Source organism: Cupressus sempervirens, chromosome 10 (genome assembly GCF_028749045.1).
Source record: "Cupressus sempervirens isolate cs-2001-9-10 chromosome 10, ASM2874904v1, whole genome shotgun sequence".
Lineage (NCBI taxonomy): Eukaryota > Viridiplantae > Streptophyta > Pinopsida > Cupressales > Cupressaceae > Cupressus > Cupressus sempervirens.
The window spans coordinates 255,547,135-255,568,524 of record NC_143127.1 but is presented as its reverse complement, the minus strand read 5'-3'; positions in this window follow the sequence as shown (position 1 = coordinate 255,568,524).

Genomic DNA, 21,390 nt, shown 5'->3' with positions numbered 1-21,390 from the left:
TTTGAAACTTCACCTTTTTGGGCCTGCCTGCCTTAGAAAAGATTATTATTTTTAAATATTTGAAAAGGGGACATGACATTTTCCCGTTAGGATATTCCTAAGGAAAAACCTAACCATAATGATCCCCTTCATCTCTAAGTCTTTATCCATAATGCCAAAGTTAGATGTGTCTTAATAGATGGAGGAGTAGGATTGAGCATCTATACACTTAAGGTTGTCAAGGGTTTGGGATACTCCTGTACCCATTAGAGTTGGTCCAACTACTAAAGACACATTATTCGAAGTCCTAGATATCAAAATGAATTGCAACATGATAATTGGATTCCCTTGGCTTCATGTTATGTAAGCAGTGCCCTCTGCATATCATCAATGTCTAAAGTTCTCCTACAACAATGTGGAGGTTACTATCCCTGGTGATCCAGACCCTTTTTAGTTTTGTGCTAATCTATGAGATGCTACTACATACCAAGTCCTAACAAACAATGAAGATGCAGATATATTCCTCAGTAAGGCCAAGGAAAAGATGAAGATTGAAGATAATGGGTGTGGAGAGTACTTTATGTCTCAAGTATCCCACATTAGCGATTCACCACATTCTCCCCAATCTCATGGAAAACCACATCTATTACAAGACCAACACTTTGGGTTTAGTAGACAAAATGCCACTTCTATCAATGAGAATACATTTATATGTATTTAGAAAGCAAAATCAAAACAAAAACCCACCTTTTATATCTCCTAGCAAGTATGGACCTAGGTTTACTATTATGCAAAAACAAGGCTATGATGGATGTAGTGGTCTTGGATATTAGAAAAAAGGAATAATTGAAAGTATCACTACAAAAGGACAACCTCCTTGTTTGGGGCTTGGATTCAAACTATTATGAATAGGTCCTCCTAGTACTATGGTACCTATGTGTAAGACTGTGGATGTTTTGAATGATGAAAAGGCATTTGAGGATACCCCACCTAAAAAAAATAGTCCTCTAGCTTTTGAGCATGACTCCAATGATACAAAAAAATATAATGCCCATATCCATACCTTTAACCAAAGCCCATTCAGAACTAATGATGACATGCCCTCAAGTTATCCTAAACTATCTGATTGGGACCAATGTGGACCACCAATTTTTGATCGATTTGACAATGATGACACTCTTATAATAGACTTTGAAATATATGGAGGCATTATGAGCAAAAATCATATAGAATAAATTTCTCTTGAAGTGAACACATTGGCATATTGTAGGGAGTCAACTCCATCTTCTAGTTACAAAACTAAAAGCAAAGAAAAAAATAAAGAGCATAGGTCTCTTGGTGAAAATCGAAAGGTGCCATTAGACCATGAAAAATCAAAACCTAAGTAGCTCCCAAGGATACAAAATGAAAAAGAAGATGCCATGAATATTAGTGTTCTGGTGTTCAACATGCCACAAAGTCTTTTTGAGCACTCTCGACTACTCTTCATGTGGGAAATTTTTGGTCTCAATCCTCCCTTATATCCAATTGTTTATCCCAAAATCTAGCTACCTAATTTTCCCAACACCGAAAATCAAACCTCTATCCATAAACCCTTTTCATATGTCATCATCAGTGACATTCCATACAAAGAATCCTTTGACCCATTTATCCCAGATGCCTTGATTCATAAGAGGCATACATTGTCTTACATATGGTACATGATGGTATGTCTTGAGGCCTTTCTAGTGGTTTTGTCTTAGATACAGACTTAGAACAAATCTTGCATAGTGATGTTCGGTCATGGATCCAGTGATTATTAGCTAGTAGCACCAACAAAAAGTTTCTTCTTAGCATTTATTAGCAACATTCTTGATTCTATCTAAAAGTCCTGAAAAAATATTTAAAAAATAACAAAAAAGTCATGAAAAAATGGATTCCTTGATGAAAACCTAGCAAATAGGCATCTTGGCATGAAAATTTGAGTCAAGAGAAAAATTTCATCCATAAGTGAAAACTTGGCAAATATGTGCTTTGGGCAAGTACCATGGTGAAAACCTAGCAAACAAGCGCCATGTGTAATCAGTTATTGCTCCTCCATCTATCAAGATTCCATTTAGTTTTTTCCCCCTCTTTTTGTCATTCTGTAATCATATCCATCGTATTTCAAGACATCCATGGCTCCTTGACCATGGCTCACAAACTAGTTAATATCCATTGTTATCCTACTTAATGCATCACTAGTCTGTACATACTCTGTCATTGGCCTTTGTACATAGTTTGCATCTTGTCCTAGGGCATATTATCTACACATTGCATGAGTTTGAACTTGAACTAGGGGCATGTCCCTAAGCACATTTTATCCATTGGACTTATCACATAATAGATTGGAGCTAACACTTGTATATGCTTTTATGATTTTGAAAGAATCCTAAAAATTCAAATACGATCTTAAAAAAATCTTAAAAATTAAAATATGATCCTAAAAATTCCTAAAAATTCCAATATGATCCTGAAAAAAACCCAAAAAAGCAAATATGATCCTAAAAAAATTCATAAAAATCATACAATGTCCTAAAAAAATCACTAAAAATAAGAAAATGTCCTAAAATAAAGCTTAAAAATCACAAAATGTCTTAAAGAAACTAGTCACACCAAAAGCATCAAATATTCTCAAAAACACTAAAAATCACAAAACCCACTAAAAATCTGTAGTAAACCTTGCAAATAGTCACAATGGATAATCACCCCTTTTGTGTGAATACTTGCACTTTTGCAGACTAAAACTCAAAGCAGTGCACTTCAACAATAATCACAATATCTAAGCAACATGAACCAACAATCAATCCAACATGTCACTATGAAGCAACAATCACAACCATCACATGATCAACCTATCAAACACTAAAAAAGCAAGTAATAATGGACAAGAATAGCTACTGGCTCACATTTTTTAGTGAATGATTTATTTTTGCTTTATTTTTCTTCAATCATGTTCCAATGCTACTCGATGATATAAATTGATCTATGAGAGTGGTTGAGATGGTTCATGGTCATCTCTTATTTTTTTTGTTAAAATGTACCTTTGAGAGTCTGGGGCATGTATATATGCCTTAGGAAGGACAAGGTCATTTTTTGTCTATGTCGTGCTTGTTTGTGCAAAAGGTTTGCATTAGCACTCAGGCCCTTTATGCCACGATGTGTTGCATTCCATTTGCCATATCAAAATAAAGCTCCATTTGACATGTAGTGCACTTTACAAAAGAAAAAGTCTTCTCATCATACTAACAATTCCTCATCTCATCTCCTCCATCTTTTGTGTCTTTTTCATCTGCTACCTTGCATCTCATTATCGACAAATTGACCTATCATATGCATATCTCAATCAATTTCTTGAGGGGGCACCCATATATATATTTCCTACTAGAGCATGTTGTTATGGCCTTCTCATAATTTCTCTTTGACACAATGTTCTAAATCACATTGTATCAAAGAGGGGCAAAATATAGACACTCAAAAATGGTTTGCATCTACAATTTCATCAAAATGAAGTTCCATTTGACATATACTGCACTCCTTGAAAGCAATAGCCTTCACCTCATTCTAGTTGGTCCTCATCTCATCTCTTTGGTCTTCTTTCATTCGTATCTTTATTCACCACCATGATCATGTGTTCTGATATACAAATCATCTTCATCTTGCATTCCTACATTCCTGCATCATCCTACACTGTCTCTCAACCTTCTAAGGCTTTCCACCTAGTCCATCCTCAGTCTAACTTTTGGTTGACCAATATTTACCAAATGTGACCATATTTTACTTATTTCACTCATGTTCTAACCTCTTTCTAGCATTTTGGACATGCACACAAAGCTTCAGGTCATTCTGAGTCCAGTCAGGCTATTTTCGGCCCCTAGAGCCTTCTAGGGTGTAGTTTGCACTTTTAGCACACACTTGGGCTTACCAAGTGCACCATGGGTGCACTTTCTACTATCAAATCACACTTGGGCTTACCAAGTGCACACTGGGTGCACTTGGGTGCATTTTGGGTGCACTTGGGGCAGTAGCATGCCCAGAACTACTCCCAGAGCCCCCATGTTGCACTCTAGAGGCCATAACTTTTGTGTTTGAACTTCGATTTTCAAATTGTCAGTTGCATTTGATTCATATCTTCATTGTGAAAAAATTGAGCTATCATTTTAATTATTTGGTCACTATGTTGAGTAGTAACCCTTGAAAATACTCTCGGGCCCCTAAATCATCCTAACTTTCAATACTAATTTATCCTATTTTCTCATTCTAGTAATTCTAATATTTTGGCCAACTTGATTGTATCCCAATAGTGTCTATCATCATTTGTATCCTCTTTCACATAAATTTCACATCATTTTGGAACCATTTCAACATCATCATAAATCATATCAAATCAACTCGCAACCACTTCAAATCAACTTGCAATCATATTAAACCATCTCAGAATCACCCCAAATCAAATTGGAATGGAATCACCCCAAATTAACTTGGAATCACCCAAAATCAGTCTGAGTCAACCCAAAACATGTTGAACATCCCAAATATATCATCATTTGTCCAATCCTATGCATTGTTGTAGCTTTTAGTGCCTTGGAACCCTATCAATCTATCAAATCTTATCAATTTGACCTTAGTACTGTCATGGCTCTCAGTGCTAGGTCAAATTATCATTCATGTCATTCTATCTTTGACATTGTTGAGTATTTCAATGTAGGATCATGGCATTATCAACCATTTTAATAATATTGATTGTGTCCATCGATATTATTATGATCAACCATATCAATCAATCTTGATCTTGTAGCATTTACAATATCGGTTAAATGTTGTGTATCTTTAATTCATGTCATGTGTCCTTGGCATGTTATCAATTTTGATAAATCAATAAATTTAAGCATGGATTTAGTCTACCTATCATCATCCTATTCAATCCATGTTATCATCATACTTCATCAAAGGATACTGTCACACTTATTTAATCAAATTGGCCAGTCATCTACTAATTTTCTCTATAGGATTAAATAACCCATTATTTAATCCTATGTCATTTTACTAATTATTCTTCTTAATTAACCTTCTCAATTAATTAATATTTTATTAATTAATTGGCTTATCATTTTCAAACCATGGAAATTTTCAATTTCCTAAGTTATATTTTCCTCCATTAATCCCACTTTCACTAATTTCTATTTTGTGGAATAAAGGATTTTTAATTCAAATATTTCACAAAATATTAACATCATCATGATCCATGGGTGTGACACTTCATGGATTCTCCTTTAAGACATGGCTAAGATATGTCATAATCCAAGATTCTTATTCTCTTACGCATGTCAATATTTGGCTTCATTCGTCATAGATTCTTGGCTTTAAATGGGCTTGAGGTGTCATATGATGCTCTTCCATCTTTAGCCAAGTTTGACTTCCAAGAATCATAGAATCCTACAATTGACATCTTGCATCATATATGTCATGGATTATCAAAGGAATCTTTCGCTAGTCACATATTTAAGTGTGACAAATCCAATGCTCTCACCTTGAGTGTTGATTATAAAATGAGCATTCTTTCTATAATTTTCGGTCCTTAGGTTCTTTGTATTGAAACACCATTTCTCATAAGCTAAAATCACAACTTTAAGTATTCTCATAGCACCATCATTATAATAGGCTTTTTCTTCAATATTGTGTGCACTATAGGAAATTTTGGAGCTACATCACATAGAGAAGAAAGAAGGACATGGGAGCTACAAATGAAAGAGGGAGTTTTAGATTTTCTTTCTTGTTTTGATTCATTTGGGTTTCATGGTAGACTAGAGGGTGTTAACATATGTTTATTAGGTTTGTGATTTGCTCATAGTATGTTAGAAATTAGCCTATTTTCCAGTCCTATAAAAACATTCCCTTACCCTAATCCCTTTTATACAAGTATTTTTTGCCACTTTAGGGTTAAAATTAGTTACAAAATGTCAGCCATAAATTGGCAAATAAATAATAGCTAATTGATTAATATTAGCCATTGGTGAATAGTAGCCCAAATTTTTTTTTTGGGCAATTCCATTAACCCCAAAGAATTTATGAAGTATGTACAATGGTTTCCTGATCAATCAACACATACATATTGCCAGAGATTGTAAATTCCAAATAAGTTCATCAAGACCTAGATGCAAAAACAATGTGATAGCATGTTAAATTTATAAAAATCTATGATATACACCTAGATTTTGTAGGAAGAACAACATAGGGAATAACAAGAGGACACCTAACTTTAGAAGGAGTCACAACATGAGAAGCAATTAGAATAACAATGATAAACAATTGTAAAATTGAAAGAGCATGTAGAGATCTTTGATGAAACATTTTTTAAAGCTAAGTGTTAGGATTAAACCATGGATAGAAAATAACGATTACACAAATATATAAATAATAAAAAATAATAATAGATCACACAAAAATAACACAAGGAACCAAGATTTAATGTGGTTCACCCAATCTCTAGGCTATGTCCACCAAACAACAAGTCCGATATTATTATTGTCTAGTGATTATAACCTGATTACAATTTGTAATCCCTTATAGATGAATACCACAACAAGAACCAATTTTGCATCACAAATTAATGAAAATACCTAGCCCTAAGCCCTTTTATACAAGTAATTTTATGCTTCTTTGGGGTTACAAAATGTTGCCCATATGTTGTCCACAAACTAATAATCTCCCACTTGGGAACTGATCAGGCTCCACACTTAACAACAATAGATCTCCCACTTGGAGATTGATTTTGTAGCTATGTCGCTACTCCATGAGGCTCCCACTGGATTAGGCCACCTTGTACTTTGTTGTTCTTTTATTCATGTTTATTCTAAAAGACCAAATGAAGATGAATTACTTGAAGCTAAAAAGGAGTTTAGCTTCTCCCTTGTCACTACCTTTGTAAACATATCTACGGGATTTTCATCTGTATGTATCTTGTCCAACTTTAACTGTCCATCCTCCAAAATTTATCGAATGAAATGGTACCATAATTGTATGTGTTTTTTCTTTGAATGTAGAGCTGAATTCTTCAAAAGATGAATGGCACTTTGACTATTTGTAAATAAATAATTATCCTTCTAAGGATGTCCCAATTCTTCCAAGAAGAAGTGAAGCCATATCATCTCCTTGGTTGTCTCTGTTGGTGTTTGAAAATGTTACCCGTTTCCAATTATCCCCATGAGAACCTGACATATCTAGGGGCAGCTAACTTTGATTTTAAACATATCATTTCAAACATAGGGCCAACTATAAGGCATGACCCTTCTTCTTCTTTAGGCTCTACAAAACCTAGGCGGGTGGACCTATAGATTCTTTATATGGTACCAGTTGTCAAAGCATACACTGAATCCATTAAGAAGCAGATAAAACCCTTATTTCTCCTGATAACTCATGAAATAACATCAATCTACAGTAGCTAAATGCAGATCTAGGAACTTCATAAGCTGAGTGAGGGAATTCTATGATAACTATTCAATATGAAAGGGGAAAAGCGTTTGATTAATGATGTTGAGTTTCAACAAATCCTCAAACATGCAAGACTATAACCAGTGATCCTATAACTGATCAGTGCCTAATCCATTGGGCAATTCCATGAATTCAAAACATACATCTGTGACATTAGGACGTATCTCATATACCCAGACATCAGATCTATCCAACCACCTTTTGATTCAGACATCAGTGTTCATTCAGGTCTCATTCTCATGAAATGTCCTTCTCAAACAACCAGTAACCTTGTTTAAACATATCGAGCATTTACTTGGCCCTTTGGTCCAACAGCAAAATACATCAAACATACAACCTGAAAGGGATGCAAATGGGTCTCAAATATTTGTTCCAAAACCACATAAGACTTACAGATTGCTGAGACAGGAGACAAGAACTAGAACAAAACTAGTGAAATCATTGCTCATATGTATTCATTTCTTTGAAACTATACATTCAGATGCATAAAATTAAAACATGAAACAACCTAATATCTCAGAACTATCTGTATTATCTCTACAACTTCTATTCACATGAGAGTTTTTCTGAAAGAAAATGGTGTCATAGTCATGGAGACATGTCAAAATACTGGAACCAATGGTCTCGCAGTGCAAAAAATGGAATCCCTAATGGTATCACAACAATGAACTTCTTCTTCCTAGAAATTGGAACCAAAAACAGGAACCCTCCAAATGGAGGAAAGAAAGAATAATATAGAAGAGAAAGAATTTCTGGATCTGATCTTTACTTGACAAGTGTCCACTTGAAATTCAATCTTCTGGCAACTGAAAACTTCATCCTTCCTTATCCATCTTGATCTAATTTGATTTCATCATTGCCTTGTAACTGATTTGCAAAATATCTCTACCTAATGATGAAATTCTTTGAATCACCAAAATATCTGATTTGCCTCAATGAAATACTAATAAAATTGAGATTCAATCTTATTAGAAAATGGTTAAAATTGCCTCAAATCTCATTTTCACTTCCTTTTAACCGTATTCAGGTCATTTCCATGCTAGAAAACAACTTTGAATATTGACACCTAAATTCGGTTGCAATCTAGGAACCTAAAAGAAAACCTCTTGTAGCTTGAACCAGCTACTACCTATGCAAAAATTGACTCCGAAATCTAATAGTTCATCTTTTTCTGATTCCGGCGGTATATTGGAGTCCATGTTTTGCTTATAGAAAGCCCTTAGAATCTTATTTCGAAAAATGCCCCTCTGTTATAACTATTAGGTCTACATTCCTTTTTAAATTTAAAATTTGAAATTTTTTAATTTATCTAAAGTTAAAACTTTAGAATAAAATGTCCCTTTTGCAATTTTTAAAAACTGACGTGCATCCATTATAAAAACAATAATAAAAAATTATTATTATTTTTTTAACTGCCCCTACCTTTGAATCTGGGGTCAACCTTCAGTTGACCAGCCTTTCTGCCATGTGGCAGCCTTTGATTGGTCGACCACTATTCACAAATGCCACATCAGCACCATCGGGACCCAGTGCCACGTGTTGAGAATGCACTTCCTCGCATTACTTAAATCCCTACAACTCCATATTTCGGGGATGCACAAACCGTCGGATCTCGCCACGTGGCAAAATCTTGTCCCTCTATTTGAGCTGCTCATTCTCGCCACATCATCACCCGTGGGACCCGTCGTGCCATGTGGTGCCTAGGTGCATCCCCACATTATTTAACTATCTGCATCTTTGTTTTGCGGGGAAGTGCCCTCCGTTCGATCAGCCACATGGCGCGATCGTGTTCCTCTTCTGCCATATTAGCGAAGGAGCTTCTTTATTTAAAATTTTTTGCTGTCATGCTGACATCATCCGTGAGGACCCCACCTTCCACATGCGCTCTTTAAAATGTGTGTCTCTTAAGACACAACTCTTATTGCTTACAGTTGTATTTAAAAACATGAAATTAACCTCCCACAAGCAATGTGGGATAATGGCCCTCGGCTTTTCCTTATCTAACTGCATTTTTTTCCTTCATGGCACGAGTCTACTCTCTTTGTGGATGATGGCATTCTTCATGATAGCAGCCTCCTTCATTGGTGCATTGGTTGGGCAGTTCTTCATATGTGGATACCTGTTCAAACGTGAGCTCCATGGGTTCTTACTGTCGTTCCAGTTCTTTTCTATCAATACGCTGACTGCAGGATCCTTCATCTTGGCATCTATTCTATTTAGCATGGGAAATTCAGTGGGAAGTCTGCCCCACCTGCATGGGATGTCCCCTTTCTTCATGCATGGGAGCTCATCATCTGCGTGAGCCAAATTCATAGTGAATAGCTTCCTCTAATGCATGTTGAATGTTGTATGCCACATGCTCCCTCTGTATCTATGTGATGCCTGCTTTATCTTAGGCTTGGACTGCATTTTAAATGTATTGGAAATCTTCAATTGACATGAATTCCCTTCTAGTTGATCAGTGACTTTATCCTTTTGTTTTGACTGTATGATTTCTATTTACCTGCGGCTTCTCTTTGTTAAAAAAAAAAGTGATCTTCTTTCCTTGAATATGTCCTCCCGTGTGACTGCAGATTTTTCCTTGAGTAAGCCTTTTTAAAGCTATGGTCTTCTCTTCTTAACACTGGGCATATTGTGCTTTAAAAAATGTTGGTTCCTTTTATGCATGAGAGCTTTGTGCTAACTACTGCAACCGGCTTCTATGGCTTTGATTTGTTCCTTAATTTCCATTTTCTCTTATGGAGTTGCTCCATAACAATGCCGACTGCCCCATTTCATTTGCATGAATTGCTTTAAATCAGTGACTCTGGCTTTGTATTGATTGAGCTAACTCCCTTCAAACTCATGCTGCTCTTATCTGCATGTGAAAATTCCTTAAGTTTCCTATGGTTTCCCCTTTTAATATGATTGAAATGCTTTGGAAAACTATATCTACTCCACATAGTTTGATCATTAGATCAAAACATATCCCAAAGAAATTATTTATCATTGATAATTTCTGACTTCTCCCTTTAATGGTCTATCACAATTTTGAAGTTTTAATCATCACAATGCATGATCTCCACTTGCAATGAATGGAATTAAAAACAATCACAAGAACATTACTTTAAAACTCCTTTTTTAATCATTTCCGCACCATTGTGAAAATTGTGTCAGGAGGCCTGCTAGGTCGCCGTAAAAACTAACTTAATCAAGTAACCAGGCTGTAAAAATTGGCATGAGTGTTCAATCTTGTATACTTTACCACACTACAAATTTTTAGCCCATGACGAATTTCCAGTCAAAAGATTTTAATTGCCGAACATCCATACTTCAATTACCCTATAGGCAAACAATGTTAAAAAACATAAACTGGGCTCAGGTTTGGCATTATAAACTGGGTTATTGATCACTTGGGGTTCTAAAAACTAGGATATAAGTTCTTTACCATGAAGAGAATATAATTCCATGTTTTGGTCTCATGAAAAATCATAGGGCACATTTGGAAAATTTTCGAAAACAAGCACTTGGAAATTTTAAACTGGCAAATATGTCAAAAAGTAGTTTTTTGGCAAATGTACAGACATACGAAAGTATGCAGATGGACTCATCATGACTTGAGAATTGGCATACTTGAAGGATTTTTAGGACACAACACAATGGTACAATTAGTTTAGGTTTACCAATCATGGGATCAAAGTTATAACGTGCCAAACAGGGCTTCCCAAAATTGTGAACAACTACACAAATGTACAAAACAGTAAATGACCAACTTTGAGGGGTTCAAAACCTAGTCAAACAGATTTGAAATGACTTGAAAATTGAAACATAGGTTCTTTGTTATGGACACTAAAAATCCTCAAAGTGGCGGGTCATGACACATTCCTGGGTGCGAGATACTCAAATGCAAACTGGGCCTCTGGTCGCTATTTGACACTTGGGCAGGATTGCAAATTTTGACACTAGCTCAAAATGGGACTTCACAAAATGGTTCAAAATGTTAGTTTAACTTCATAGAACACATAGAATCACTAAATGAAAGGTGTTAGAAAAATTAAACACCTCTTAGGCCTCGGATTGACAACCAGGTACAATCTCATTTAAAAGCATTTATAGGGCTCAAATTTCTCAAGGGTGCTCAAAATCAAGGCTGCAATTTTGAGTGCCAACAGTCTCTATCGTAGCAACATACTCTACCTCTATAGTGGATAAAGAATTAACCTTATGTAACCTAGAAACCTAGCTTATGGCTACCCCACCAATAGTAAAGACATAACCTATAGTACTCTACCTGGTATCGATACCTTATACCAAATCTAAGTCAACATAGCCCTATAAATTAGTAGTAGAGCCCCCAAAGTGTAAACACTTATTAGATGTTCCTCTTAAATATCTGAGAATACATTTGACTTCATTCCAATGCTAATTCTTGGATGACTCATATACTAGCTAATGACTCCCACTATATGTGCAATATTTGGCCTAGTACATATCTTAGCATACATCAAGCTTCCTACAGCTGAAGCATAAGGTACCTTGGACATCTTGTCCTCCTCTCCTTGTGTCTTGGGACACATCTCCTTAGTCAACTTTAAATGACCAGGTAAAGGTGTGCTAACAGCTTTAGCATTCTCCATAGAGAAATGTTTAAACACCTTCTCAACATAATTAGCTTGAGATAGCATCAATTTCTTGTTCTTCCTACCTCTACAAATCTTCATACCAAGAATTTATTTTTTTGCCCCCAAATCTTTCATAACAAATGCATGTGCTAACTGGCATTTTAGCCCCTTAATATGATTTGTCTTAGACCCAGCTACAAACATATCATCAACATATAAACATAAAATAATGTAGCTATCATCATCCAACTTCTTAAAATAAACACAATGATATAAATGAAACCTATTGTATCCATGCTCATACATAAAACTATCAAATTTTAGATACCATTGATGAGGTGCTTGCTTAAAGCCATCTACACTTTTCTTCAATTTGCACACTATGTTCTTCTTACCTTTGACCTTAAACTCGCATGGCTAAGCCATATATATCTCTTCATCCAAATTGCCATGAAGGAAGGCTATTTTAACATCAAGCTGCTTGAAATGCAAATCTTTAGTAGCCACAAGACTTAAAATAGTATGGATAGAAGTCATTTTAACAACAAGAGAAAATATCTCATCAAAATCAATTCCTTTTTTCTGTGCAAATCCTTTTACAACTAACCTAGCTTTAAATATTTTCTTACCTCCTTCCTCTTCTTTCAACCTATAAACCCACTTATTCTATAAAGCTCTTTTACCTAGAGACAACTTGCATAAATCTCTTGTCTTATTCTTTAGCAAAGAGTCCATTTCTTCTTTTATTGCAAACTCCAATTGAATCTTAGTATCCACCTGCATAGCTTCATCATAACATTCAAGTTCACTAGCATCTATTAATAAAATAGAATCTGATGTGGGAGAAAATCTTTTTGGACATCTAAATTTCCTTGTTGACCATCTAACATGCACTAGTGTGTGTGGTATTTTTTGTTGCAGTTGTTGCACATCATGAGGAATGGTTGGAACATCAACTTGTGGGGTATCATCCAACACTACATAATCATCTTCTTTCTTCTCATGTTGTTGCAACAGATCTTTGTACAACACTTTTTCATTGAATATGACATCCCTACTTCTTACAATTTTCTTATTTTCAAAATCCCAAATCCTATAAGAAAATTCATTAATGTCATATCCAGAAAATACACATTTCTTTGACTTAGCTTCCAGCTTGGTTCTATTTTTAGAATCTATGTGAGAAAATACTTCACAATCGAAGGTTTTGAGAAAAGAATAACTCAACTTCTTACTAGTCCATGCTTCCTCTAGAATACCACAACCAAAAGGAGTAGAGGGACCTTTATTAATTAAATATACAGTAGTATTGATAGCCTTTACCCTATTCCATTATAGTTATGTTCATGTGTTCAACCACTCCATTTTCCTGTGGAGTCTTTGGAATAGTTTTTTTGTCTATGAATACCATTAGTAGATCAATAATCTTCAAATTCATGACTACAATACTCACCACCATTATTAGATCTAAGACATTTTAATTTCTTACCAATCTCATTTTCAACCAAATATTTCCATTTCTTAAAAGTTTGAAATACATTAAATTTCTATCTAAGGAAATAAACCCATACTTTTCTAGTTGCATCATCAATAAATGTAACATAATAATGAGAGTCACCAAGGGAAGATACTTGAGCTGGTCCAAATACATTGGTATGCACAAGCTCTAATTTCTCCCTTTTGTTTTCCTTCCCAGTCTTTACAAAACTCACTCTCTTTTGTTTTCCACACACACAACTTTCATATAAATCCATATTAACACATTTTAGGCCTAGTAAAACTTTCTTTGAATGAAGTGCTTTCATACCTTTCTCACTCATATGCCCAAGTCTATTGTGCCACAATGTTGTGTCAGAATTTATAGTAGCTATTTGTTCTCCCTGCTCAACTGCAGCAACCGTTCCTAAACATTCCTTTTTTTTTAATCAATTAAAGTAGAAGGAACAATATGACTTGTACAAAGATATAAGGTGCCTACTTTCACACCTTTTTCTACTACAATGGAGCCTTTTGAAACCTACCAATTTTTATCATTAAACGTAACTACACAACCCTCATCACTAAGTTACCCTACTAAAATTAAATTTCTACTCAGCCTTGGAACATGTCTTCCCTCATGTAGTAGCCAATGATTCCCATTCTACAACTTAATCTTAACTTTTCCCTTTCCAACAATATGATAGGGTGCATTATCCCCCAAATAAACAAGTCCAAAATCCCCTTGGACATTATCAATGAAATACCCTTTATGAGGTGTAGCATGAAATGAAGCACCATAATATAAAACCCATGAATCATCAACACTTTCTAAAGATAGAAGAAAAGCATCCTCTTCAGATTTGTCACTTACCACATTTTCCTCCTTGTCTCCATCTAGTTTATCTCCTTCATTTTACTTTCGATTCCAACAATCTTTCTTTTTGTGCCCTAGTTTCCCATAGTACTAGTAGTCATTTGGCCCTCTTGATTGAGACCTCCTCCCCTTTGAATTTCCTCTTAATTTCTAATGATTTCCAGAGTTACTTCCTTTCTCAGTTGTTTTTCCACTACTTTGTGCATTCAAAGCACTTCTTGATGTAAATACACTTGAGGTTTTCCTTTGAGTTTGCTCACTCAAAAAAACACCAATCACATCATCACATTTTAGAGTACTAGATCCAGGAACAAAATTACTTATAGCCATTACCAAGCCATTCCAGCTTTCAGGAAAAGAACAAAAAGTCAAGAGAGCCCTAATTGCTTCATCAAAATTGATACCTATAAAAGATAACTAACTAGTAAGTATATTAAACTCATTTAAATGATCTAAAATAGATCCACCTTCTGCCATTTTCATATTAAATAAATGCTTCATGAGAAATACCTTGTTTGAAGTAGAGGGATTTTCATATAGTTTCGCTAGGGTTTGCATCAATTCTTCTATCACAAATGCCACTAATGGTGCTAGGCATAAATGAATGCTTTCATGTGCCTTTCTGTCTAAAAGATCCCATTTGTCATTTGACATAGATCCCTAATTCTTGGTTTTACCTTCCAACAACTTCCATAAATCTTTCTGATAAAGATAGTCTTCCATTTGCATCTTCCATAACTAGAAGTTTTGCCCATTAAACTTGTAAACCCTCAGCTTACCCTCATTTTCTTTCATTCCCACTCAACTGTGAGACTCCCACTTAACTGTGAGACTTTCCTGCAGAGGATAACTAAAAAAAACCTTGCTCTGATACCACTTGTTAGGATTAAACCACAGATAGAAAATAAAAATTACATGCAAATATAACTAATAACACAAAATAATAGATCACATAGAAAAGAACACAAGGTACCAAGATTTAACATGGTTCACCCAATCCCTAGGCTACATCCACCAAATAGCAAGTCCAATATTATTATGATCTAGTCATTATAACCTGATTACAATCCATAACCCATTACAGTTCAATACCGCTGCAAGAACCAATTTTGCATAACAACTTAATAAAAATATCTAACCTTAAGGCCTTTTATACAAGTAATTTTATGCCGCTTTAGGGTTACAACATGTTGGCCATATGTTAGCCACAAACTAACAATCTCCCACTTGGGGACTTATCAGGCTCCACACTAAATGACACTAAGTAACCAACATGCACACAAATTTGGGTAGAGAATAAGACAAGTGACATGCCTAAAAACACATTGAATTTAATAATAGTTTTTGAAAAACATTTATCAATTTAATTAGTTTATTCATTTATTAGTAAAGGGGAAATGATACCACAATATTATTTAGCCCCTAAAATATTGAATTGAGACTCACAAAGTGAGGAGAAGGTTTAGATGGACAAAAGAAAGCTATAGTTAAGAGAACATTCATTTTTAAGTACATGTGTGAGGGTGTGAACAAAAAATAGTTCTTTGGTAAAGAAAAACAACTTTTTCATCAATAAGTACTTGTGTAGTTAACAAAAAATATATAATTGAATCACATATAATGATTGTAATCAATGGAAAGGACACTATTTGATTGTGCTAAGTGTTGAAGAGCCATTAGATGTGAATTTGAGAGAAGTTTTAAAATATCTTGGAGTTGTTTGAAAGAAAACTCATCCAAGCACTAGTTTCATGATTTCAAAGGTAGTTATCACTTATGCAATCATGTTTCTATGTAAAGTGAAGGTTTTAAGTCTAAAAGAAAGGAAAATATACTTTATGTGATATTACTAAAATACCTAGGTACAAATTTAAGAAACACCCCTATATTCCACTTAAGGATGATCCATTTGGAGCTTTTTTGCAAGTTCCTAGTAAGGTTTTACACATAAAAGACATCTGACCATACATCCATTGTAAATTTTAGTCAATTGGAGATATTTATAGGGACATGAACCTGGTTTATGGGTATATGCAAGATCATGGTGTGCCAAAAAGTGACGATGTGAAAAAAATAGAGTTTGAAAATGTCTAAAAGTGTTTCAAAATCTGCTCTAACTTTTTTTCACCCATCCTGATACCAAACCTGGAAAGTAAGGCCCAACCCTTATAGTGTATCTGATATAATATTGAGTATCTAATATTATAGCTGATATCTTATAATATGGGTTATCTGATATTATATTGAATACTTGATATTTGATAGTGTTATTAAAAAAAAAAAGAACAACCCGTGGGTTGTGTTTCACAATCATATATAAGGTTTTAAGCATGATATCTATTTTTAGATTAGATACACAATATAAGGTTAGTTTTTTTTTTTTAAATGAATTTTATTATAAATTTAATAAATTTTGTTATAAAATTGTTAGTTTTAGTTGAAATTGTTAGAATTTAGGGTTTTTTTGATAGAAATTGTTAAAATTTAAGTTTTTTTAATATAAATTAATTATGTGTTGCAAATTAATAGGAATGGTTGATCAAATTGATGACCATGAGGCAAGGAATATTGTTCCTCATAAACCCCCACCAAATGATCTAGTGCTCTTGCAAAATTGTCCACCATATGATCTTTTACCCCCTCAAAACCCTCTTGAAATTGAGGATTTGATAATTGAAAATCTCACCAAATTGAGGGCTTTATGAACAACATATAATAATGTACCTACATTGGCTCCTATGTTATCCATGTTAAACATGATAGTGGATAACATTGAAACCCTTACCAATGAACAAAATGCTGCTCTTCGTTGGCATGATGAAATGCATGAGATGTTTAATGATGGCTTGTACTATGATGAGGTTGTGTCCTTCAATATAACCAAAGATGATTTGGCTGGCCTTTTTGGGAACCCAAAAATTGGTTTACTAGTTGACAACAAAAAACCCAAACTATTGATTAAATAGTGCAAAAATGGTGCCATGCATGTAAACTTTTTGGATCATAGGTGGATGGTCTTTTATATCCCTCCATATATAAATTTAGAGGTGCCATTTTATTTCCTTAGAAAATTGTATATAGAATTTGTGTTGAAACTCAAACTGAGCTATTGGAGCATGAAGCCCAAAATGGGTGTAGAACTAGGAGATCCTTAGGATAGACCCTCTTCCCAGGGGAAAAAGGCTAGCACTTTTGTCCCCCCTATTGATGTTCCCTCCCCCTCCTCAAGTATAGGATCCTGATATTATCACAGAGGCTAGCTCTTAGACTATTATAGCCATTCAAATACTGATTGGCATGTTGATATCTTAGACTAGGTCAGTCCTGCCTCCCCATGTTGATGATGCTGGTGCCAGTTCATCATCGGCTAGCTCATCACATGTTTGTGTGCCTTAGAATTGCATTACGTGCAATAATATTTGCTTGGGTCCCATAGGTGATCTTCCTAAGTATCATTTCGTATTAGACAAGGATACACTAGATGCACATGCAGAGGCTACAAACCCTGATGCGAGAGGAGGGGAATGTAGAGGCATGGAATCCTTCTATGTTGGTATGTGTATACATTTTTTTCTTATGAAATATGTGATTTAAAGTTAATTTTTATAATAGATTAATTTTAATTTTTAATCCATACAGACTTATATATGTATGTGATATTCATTCCATTTTAGTTGATGATTGAGGAGGAGCTCAAATAGGTTGATGATGCCATTCTCTTGGGCATTTCATTTGGCTTTGAGAAATATATGGAAGATTATGTTCTATTCTCATTATTTTTTATATTTGATATTGTAGCATATATGGTTTCTAATCTTTCTTTTATCTTGTAGGTAACACTTGTCCCTGGGGGACAAAGTGCGGGGGATGAGCTAGAACCCATTGACAAAGGAAATGTAATTAGGTGCTTTCTATTTGATTAAATATCAATGAATTCTTGTAAAATGTTTGTGTTAATTAAATTTAATTAAATTATTTATTATATATAGGGCATGGCTATTGGTGATGAGCCCATACAAATTCTACATCATAGATGCTCAGGCATTTCCATTCACACCGATAGCCCCATTATATGTATAAGTATCATTAATTTTTTATTTTCATTATCTTCATAAATAAATTGAAAACTAATTTCCATGATATTAACAACTACTATTTTGTATCTCATAGGAAACTCCTAGTGTGCATGACGTTCGACAGGAGAGTTTTGTATCTTTGATGATGCAACCACTATAACCTGAGGAAAAGCCTACACTAGTAAGTTGTAGTCTGAACTCTTGATTAAATATGTTATAAATTTAGCATGCTATGAATTATAATGTTATATTTTAAGTTTTAGATTCATATAACAAACATATTTGAACATACGCAGGCCACAATCAGTGAGGTACAAGCATTGCCGAGGGCATACAAGAGGACTCCTAACCAGTGCAAGAGGATGATGAGAGAGGTATTTATTATAAAGTTTAATAGTATAAATATTCATTAAAAAAAGATCATTATGCACTTGATTAATTCAATGTTAGATACAAAGAATCATATAAATTTAGTAGTTTGACTTTGGGTTTTCCTTTTTTATTTATGTAGGAGGCATCTGATCCACCTAGTGCAGTGAAGAGGTTGCATTTTGATCATCCACCAACACCCTAGGATAGTATAGTTGTCATAGGATGTGTCATCAGACATTTTGAGATGGCATATGCCACATTGTTTATAGAAGCATTGATATTATACACATTTTGTATATGGATCTATGTATTTTGATATATATTTGTGTACTTTGTCTATGGATACAAGATCTTTGATATATATTTGTGTAATTTGTCTATAGATACATGTATTTTGATATATATTTTTGTCATTTATGTGCATAATGATATGCATATTAATTTAATATCTAGTATTGTTCAATTTATCGTGGATCATGTGTATTGTTCATGTTTATGAAATATCATTAATTTTGATCACGTTTGTTATATTCAATTAAAATGCAATAATTTTTAAATAACATTTTAACAACCTTTATTATCAAATTTGGATGCAACATTTAATTTGAAGTTCTATCATGACATAAAAACACTTGTTAACCTCCTACACAAGGTTCACATAACCCATACTGATCCACTTAACAAAACTGGCATCATTAATGCATGCTATCATTTCACACCTTATATAGGTGTTTCCAACCTTGTATGGTCATCCTAAAATCCCTAAATCTTTGCACTCATTTTCACTTTGCAAGAAAAAGTTGCAAAAGTTGCAAAATTGAAAATTTTGCAACACTTTTGAAATTTTGAACAATTCTTGTTATAACTTTAAATTATTAATTAGGCAAGTTCACCAAAATTGGTAAGGGGTTATCAATAGCTCTCATGAGCTCTGAGTTATGACCCTTAGAAGATCGATCTCGAAATGCATTTAGAGCACCTTAGAGACTCCTCAATACAAGGTGGCCATAGATGATGGATGATCTTTGTGGTTGGAAAAAAGGGTGGCACTAGGGTTCACCTACCCATCTGAAGCTAATGGCATTGATTATTTGATGTGAAGATTAGCGGTTTCAAAGTTATGTTGTGGTGCACCTATGAATTGTGGCACATTCCAAGTTTTGGCATTGAGTGAGATCGCTATGCTGAATCCAAATAGAATGTGATCTCTCAAAAATGAGATAAGCTATTTTAGGCCTCAAAATCACCATCCTATAAAATTTTATGTTTCATCGATAGCTCTCACGAGCTCCAAGTTACGACCCTCAAAAGATTGACCTTAAAATGCACTTAGAGCACCTCGGAGACTACTTAGTGTGGGGTGGCCGCGAACAATGGATGGTCTCCATGGTCAAAAAAATGGTATCATTAGGGTTCACCCACCCATCAAAAGCTAATGGTGTTGACGATTCAATGCCAAGATCGCTAGTTCCAAAGTTATGCTATGGTGCACCTATGAGCTGAGGCACACTGCAAGTTTTGGCATCGAGTGAGATCGTTGTGCCAAATCCAAAAAAAATGAGATAGATTATTTTAGGCCTTGGCATCACCATTTGTATAATTTTACATTTCATTGATAGCCATCACAAGCTCCAAGTTACGACCCTTGAAAGATTGACCTCAAAATGCACTTAGAGAACCTTGGAGACTACTTAGTACAGGATGGCTACGACCCACCCATCAAAATCTAATGGTGTTTACGATTCAATGCCAAGATCACCAATTCCAAAGTTACACTGTGGTGCACCTATGAGCTGAGGCACACTGCAAGTTTTGGCATCGAGCGAGTTCATTGTGCCAAATCCAAAAAAACTGACATAGATTATTTTAGGCCTTGGCATCACCATTTGTATAATTTTACATTTCATTGATAGCCATCACAAGCTCTAAGTTACGACCCTTGAAAGATTGACCTCGAAATGCACTTAGAGAACCTTGGAGACTACTTAGTACAGGATGGCCGCGGGTGATGGGTGGTCTCTATGGCCAAAAAAATTGTGTCACTAGGGTTCACCCACCCATCTAAAGCTAATGGCATTGACAATTTGATGCCAAGATTAGCGGTTTCAAAGTTATGCTATGGTGCACCTATGAATTGAGGCACACTCCAAGTTTTGGCATCGAGTGAGATCATTGTGCCAAATCCAAATGAAATGTGATCTCTTTAAAATGAGATAGGTTAATTTAGGCGTCAGAATCACTATCCTATATAATTCAACGTTTCATCAATTTCCCTCACAAGCTTTGAGTTATGACCCTCAGAAGATCGACCTCGAAATGCACTTAGAGCACGTTGGAGACTACTCGGTATAGGGTGGTTGTGGATGATGGATGGTCTTTTTTGCCAGAACAAGGGTGTCACTAGGGTTCACCTAGCCATCCAAAGCTAATGAAACTAATGATTCAATGCCAAGATCAGTGGTTTTTAAGTTACACTGTGGTGCACCTCTTAATTGAGGCA